Consider the following 6451-nt stretch of genomic DNA (forward strand, 5'->3'; position numbering starts at 1 on the left):
CCTGTCTCTTTCTGGTAAACATGACTCAGGTCCTAGAGACCGTCGTTTGGTCCCTAACATTCCCCCCTGTCCTTAGATCATATAGAGGAATCTTCCTCTCGGTCCTGAGACACCGTTTGATATTGTTGTCGAAGCACAAACAGCTGTACTGTATTTATGCGTTCCTTTACAAAAGCTATAAGTCTATTGATAATACATGGGCCAAAGGTAAGCATAAGTAGAAGTATTAGCAGGGGTCCCAGCAAGGTGGAGATTAGGGTGGTCAACCACGGGGATTGTTGAAACCAAGACTCAAACCATCCTTGTTGAGCCTCATGTTCTCATTTATGTTGGGCTAGTCCCTCTCTTACTTTGGCCATAGATTTTTAAACTATTTTTGTGTGATCAGCATAAAAACAACACTCTTTTTTTTTTAGGGCAGCACAGAGTCCCCCCTGTATTTTCCCACAGATCTTTCAGTTATGCCTGGGCACACCTGGACATGCCCAGAATGCATTATTTTGGAGGTTTCCCTATTCCAGGGTACATTTACCACCGGCTTAAGGTCAAAGTATAAGTCTGGCCACCAAGTATTTGGTGGATGTATTGCAGTGGTGGAGTTAAGTATCTCACGTGTTAGTCTATTTTGCAGCTTCCAGGTGATTTTGACGGGTTGATGCGGGTTCACGCTGGCAGCTCCAGAGCAGAGTAACTGGGTCATCCACAAGACGGCCCAGCCGAGCTGTCCTGGTCCTGTTGGCACCTTCGAAGCTTTAGTCTCTGGGGGTTGGACGGGTGCAGAGATGTTTCTCATTTTTTCTTAGCGTCTTCCTGCTCTGCTGAAGCAGCTGGGTGTACGTGGTTGCAATGCACCCAAGGCCCAATACTGTCGACCTGGCCTTACCTCAGTGAAATCTATTTTCCAGTGTTGCCCTGGTCCTTTTTCCCGATACCTCAGTCCTGCATGTTGTCCTTTTCTTGGCCTCATCTGTTGACACACCTTACAAGCATGCACTATGTTCTTTACAGTTGTCTGGTGCCGGGGAAATTGCAGGCACGCAGTTTGAAAAAGCATCAGAGTCTTTTTTTTCTCTCAGATGAGTAGACAAGTGTAAATGCTCACATAGTTGCTGTCCCAACTGAGCAGGGAGTATCAAATAGCCGTCTGAGTCTCGATACCATCTATCTTCACCTTTTTGAAGGTTGGTGTGTTTTTGGATCCAAGCAAGGTCTGTGGATGAATACTCAGGGGTTGGGGGCAGAGTTCCCATACCTGGAGGTGGAAGTCCGATCGCCAACACAGGGGTGATGAAATCTTCATCAGCTACTTTTTGAGCTGCCAGGTCTGCAGCACGATTCCCTCGTGCCGTGGGGCTGTCACCCTTCTGATGTCCAGGTACGTGTACTATTGACACAGCCCGAGGCATCTGTACAGCCTCTAAAAGTCTACGGATTTCAGGCAAGTTTTTAATTTTTTTTTCTTCAGCTGTCCAAAACCCCTGTTCCCAAAATATTGGGCCCTGGATGTATACCATGCCAAAAGCGTAGCGACTGTCAGTGAAAATAGTTATTTTTTTCCTTTGGCTCTCTCTAATGCTTGAATCAGGGCAATTAACTCTGCCTTTTGTGCTGAGGTATCCGGGGGAAGGGCCTCTGCCCATATCGTCTGTCCAAAATAATCTACTACTGTGGCTCCCGCCCATCTCTGTCCATCTTTTACATAACTGCTGCCATCTGTGAACCATTTTAGCTCACTGTTATCCAGTGGAGTATCAGTTAAGTCCTTTTGCATTGCTGTTACCCCGGCCAGTATCTCATCACAATCATGGAGGGGGCTATTTCTTTCCGGATTGGGCAAAAGAGTGGCTGGATTTAGAGTGCAGGGCATTTGGAAATGAATCCATGGGGTGTCAAGTAGCAAGGCCTGGTAGTGCGTCAAGCAGGCATTAGAAATCCATTTACCTGGGGGTTTTAAAACTCTCTGTATGGCATGAGGAGTGTAGACCAAGAGTCTCTGTCCATAAGTCAGTTTATCAGCATCGTGGACTAAGAGCGCAGTGGCAGTGATGATACAGAGGCAAGGTGGCCATCCGGCTGCCACTGGGTCCAGTCTCTTGGAAATTGGTAAGCTACAGGTTGCTTCCATGGTCCCCATCTCTATGTTAGTACCCCTTTTTTTTATCTCCCGCTTTTCATCTACAAATAATTGGAAAGGCTTAGATGGATCAGGGAGGGCAAGGGCAGGAGCTTCTAGCAAGGCTTTCCTGAGCTTTTGGAAGGCCTCTTATATAGGGGCCTGGCCTTTTCTGCAAACCCCAAGATCCATAACCGGCAATATCCCACAGTTCCCAGAAATTTTTTTACTTGTCTAGGGTTAGCCGGCTCAGGGATCTGGAGGATGGTTTTTTTTTATAGCCTGTGTTAGCCACCTCTGGCCCTGTTTTATCTTATAACCGAGGTATGTAACCTCTTGTTTGGCCATCTGGGCCTTTTTGGCACTGGCCCCGTAACCTAAAGTCCCCAAGGTTTGGAGAAGGTCACCTGTTGCCTCTTGGCACTCTTTTTCTGTAGCCACTGCCAGCATAAGGTCATCAACATATTGTAATAAAACAATGGTAGGGTGTTCAACCCGATACTCACGGAGGTCTTTGTCCAGGGCCTCATTAAATAACGTGGGCGAGTTTTTGAAACCCTGTGGTAAGCGAGTCCATGTTAGCTGCACAGGGGTCTGACCACCGTCTTCCTGCCATTTGAAGGCAAAGATCTCTTGGCTTTCGGGGGCAAGAGGCAAACTGAAAAAGGCATCTTTTAAATCTAAATCAGTGTACCAAATGTAGTTTGGAAGCAAGTTGCTTAGCAATGTATAAGGGTTAGGAACCATAGGATGAATATCACTCACCCGTTTGTTGACTTCTCGTAGATCTTGAACCGGTCTAAAATCAGTTCCCCCAGGCTTTTTTACAGGCAATAGGGGAGTGTTCCATGGGGACCGGCACCTTTTTAGGACCCCAGTGTCTATGAGGCATTGTATATGAAGAGTAATTTTTTTGTCGAGCCTCTTGACTCATGGGATACTGTCATACCCTCACCAGGGAAGCACTGGCTTTCAGTTCCACAATGATAGGGGGCCGCTGTTTGGCCAGTCCCATTTCTGCTGTTTCAGCCCAGGCCTGAGAGTATCTTATGGTTGTACTTTGGGGCTTATTGTCGCTGGGGCCTCTGGCAAGTAGAGTCTGTATTTATTTTTTAATGCCAGAGATAAGACCTGAAGAGGATGCCCGGTCCCATCTAAAACCGACACTTGTCCGTGGTTGAAATGAATTTGGGCATTTACTTTAGACAGTAAATCCCTTCCCAACAAGGGCGCTGGACACTCAGGCATCACCAGAAAAGAATGGGTCACCTGGTGGGCCCCAAGTTCACTTGCTGTTTTGTAGTCCATCCATATCGTTTAGTCCCGGTTGCTCCCTGCACCCAGCTACTTTTCTTAGACATGGGTCCATCTTTTTGGTTTAATCCACCATGAAGCCAACCAGTTTCCCCTCCACATTTATAGTTACCCAGGACTTGGGGAGGGGCTTTGAGCCCTGACCCCCGTAGTCACTATCCTCACCCACGTAGAGGATATGACTGTCTGGAGAGGGAGTCTCGTTCTTGGGGTTCTTGGGCCCCTCTTTTAGATTTTTTTGGGGGGCATTTATCTTTCTAATGTCCAAACTCTTTACAAAACGCACACTGGTTTTTCTCAAGCTTACACCTTGTCATTCTTTTTTCAGTTTTTGAGTCCAATTTTTTTCTTTCTGGAAACTGTTTTTGTTTTCAACCCCAGCAAAAAATATCTGGGCCAGCTCTTTTTGATTTTTACAGTTTTCTTCAGCTCTAAATTTTTTTTTTCTCTTTTAATGTGGTCCTCTCTCTCTTCTGGGGTCTCTCTATGATTAAAAACTCTATCGGCTGCCCTCACTAGATCTTTCAAGGATTGTTCATTTAACCTCTCTATCTTTTGTAATTTTTTTCTAATATCGGGGGCTGCTTGATTTACAAATGCTAACATAACTGCCACTCGTGACTCATCTGCCTGTGGGTCCATAGGGGTATGCTGTCTAAAAGCTTTCACTATCCTTTCAAGGAAGGCTGCTGGGCTCTCATTTGGTTCCTGCCTCACTGAATTTATTTTGGCCAATTAGTTGGCTTTCTGGCGGCTGCTCTAAGACTGGCCATGAGAGTCCGGCGGTACACTCGGAGATGCCCCCCTGGGAAGAGACCCCGGCACGCCGGGGGCCGTTACCGGCCTCATACCATCTACAGGCCTTGAACTCTTTCTTTAACTGCCTGGATAATTTGAGGATTGAAGGTTTCCTCTTGTGGCCATCCGACGTCAAAGGTGGGCCACTTGGCGGAACAGAAAGTCACCAGTTTGCTCTTCTTCACCAGTAACGAAAGATTTTGAGCTCTAGACTTGAAATCAGAGAAGTGGTTAATCATAAGAGATAAAGGAGTAGAAGTTGTTTGTCCCATGATCACAGAAAAGTATGCTGGGAGCCAACAGAGCACACAAAAAGCAACACAGACACCATGAATAGACAAACAGATAACAAACACAAGGTGGCCACCGACAATGCACTCAATCTTACCTGCAGGATGTTCACAGAGCCAGCTGCCTGCCCGGCACGAAACCGGGCCCCGACCTTACGCTGGACTTAATCCAGTAACCAGAGCCAGCCGCCTCCCCAGTACGAAACCAGGCCCTGGCCTTACACTGGGCTTGCCTTTGCACTTTACACCCAGATGCCTCCCCAGTACGATACTGGGCCCAGGACTTAATCTAGGCTTCTGCAATTTTAGCACCAGTGCTCAGAGCTCTTATCTCCTAACGAGGTTACTTCCTTCTACCAGGAGAGTTGTCCTCCCCGGCGGGACAGAGATCCCGGACGAGCCCCCAGATGTTATGCTCTGAGCCCGTATCTCTGAACCGACCAAGAGAGAGAGCAAGTCCACCACGGTAATGCAAGGGCAAGAAGGGAGTTTATCTCTAGCGCGCTAGGGCCCAAGTCTCATCCCACACAAGGGAATCTGACAAGAGCCCCGAACAAAGGAGTATGGCGGCTTATATACAGGCAGTTCTTTGTCTCAGTTACAGGAGTAGCTGGCATTACATGATTGGCCAGGCAGGATGAGCGCATATCCTGTCTCTTGCTGGTAAACATGACTCAGGTCCTAGAGCCAGTCATTTGGTCCCTAACAATTATCTTTCACCTGGATGAAAACCCCAGTTTTGCAGAACACAAAGATATTAATATGCATATTCCTTGAGTAGGAACCTGGCTTGGAGAAGTTTACATATAACTTTACTAGTGTGAGATGAGTTCAACTGTGTGGTAGTTTGAGCATTCTTTGGCATTGACTTTCTTTGGGATTGGCATGAAAACTGACCTTTTCCAGTCCTGTGGCCACTTCTGAGTTTTCCAAATTTGCTTGCATATTGAGTGCAGCAATTTCACAGCGTCATCTTTCAGGATTTGAAATAGCTCAACTGGAATTCTATCACTTCCACTAGCTTTGTTCATAGTGATGCTTGTTAATGCCCATATGACTTCATATTACAGGATGATTGCCTCTAGGTGAGTGATCACACCATTGTGATTATCTGGGTCCTGAAGATCTTTTTTGTACAGTTCTTTTGTGTATTCTTGCCACCTCTTCTTAATATCTTCTGCTTCTTAGGTCCCTACCATTTCTGTCCTTTATTGAGCCCATCTTTGCATAAAATGTTCCCTTGGTATCTCTAATTTTCTTGAAAAAATCTCTGGTTTTTCCCATTCTATTGTTTTCCTTTATTTTTTTTTGCATTGATCGCTGAGGAAGGATTTCTTATCTCTCCTTGCTGTTCGTTGGAACTCTGCATTCAAATGGGTATATATTTTCTTTTCCCCTTTGCTTTTCACTTCCCTTCTTTTACCAGCTATTTGTGAGGCCTCCACAGACAGCCATTTTGCTTTCTTGCATTTCTTTTTCTTGGGGATGGTCTTGCTTCCTGTTTCCTGTACAATGTCACAGACCTCCATCCATAGTTCATCAGGCACAGATCTAGTCCCTTAAATCTATTTCTCACTTCCACTGTATAGTCATAAGGGGTTTGATTTCGGTCATAACTGAATGGTCTAGTGGTTTCCTCTACTTTTTTCAATTTCATTCTGAATTTGGCAATAAGGAGTTCATGATCTGAGCCACAGTCAGCTCCCAGTCTTGTTTATGCTGACTGCATAGAGCTTCTCCATCTTTGGCTGCAAAGAATATAATCAATCTGATTTCAGTGTCGACCATCTGACAATGTCTATGTGTAGAGGCTTCTCTTGTGTTGTTGGAAAAAGGTGTTTGGTATGACCAGTGCATTCGCTTGGAAGAATTCTATTAGCCTTTGCCCTGATTCATTCTGTACTCCAAGGCCAAATTTACCTGTTACTCCAGGTAT

Source organism: Ovis canadensis, chromosome Y (genome assembly GCF_042477335.2).
Source record: "Ovis canadensis isolate MfBH-ARS-UI-01 breed Bighorn chromosome Y, ARS-UI_OviCan_v2, whole genome shotgun sequence".
NCBI classification, from domain to species: Eukaryota; Metazoa; Chordata; class Mammalia; order Artiodactyla; family Bovidae; genus Ovis; species Ovis canadensis.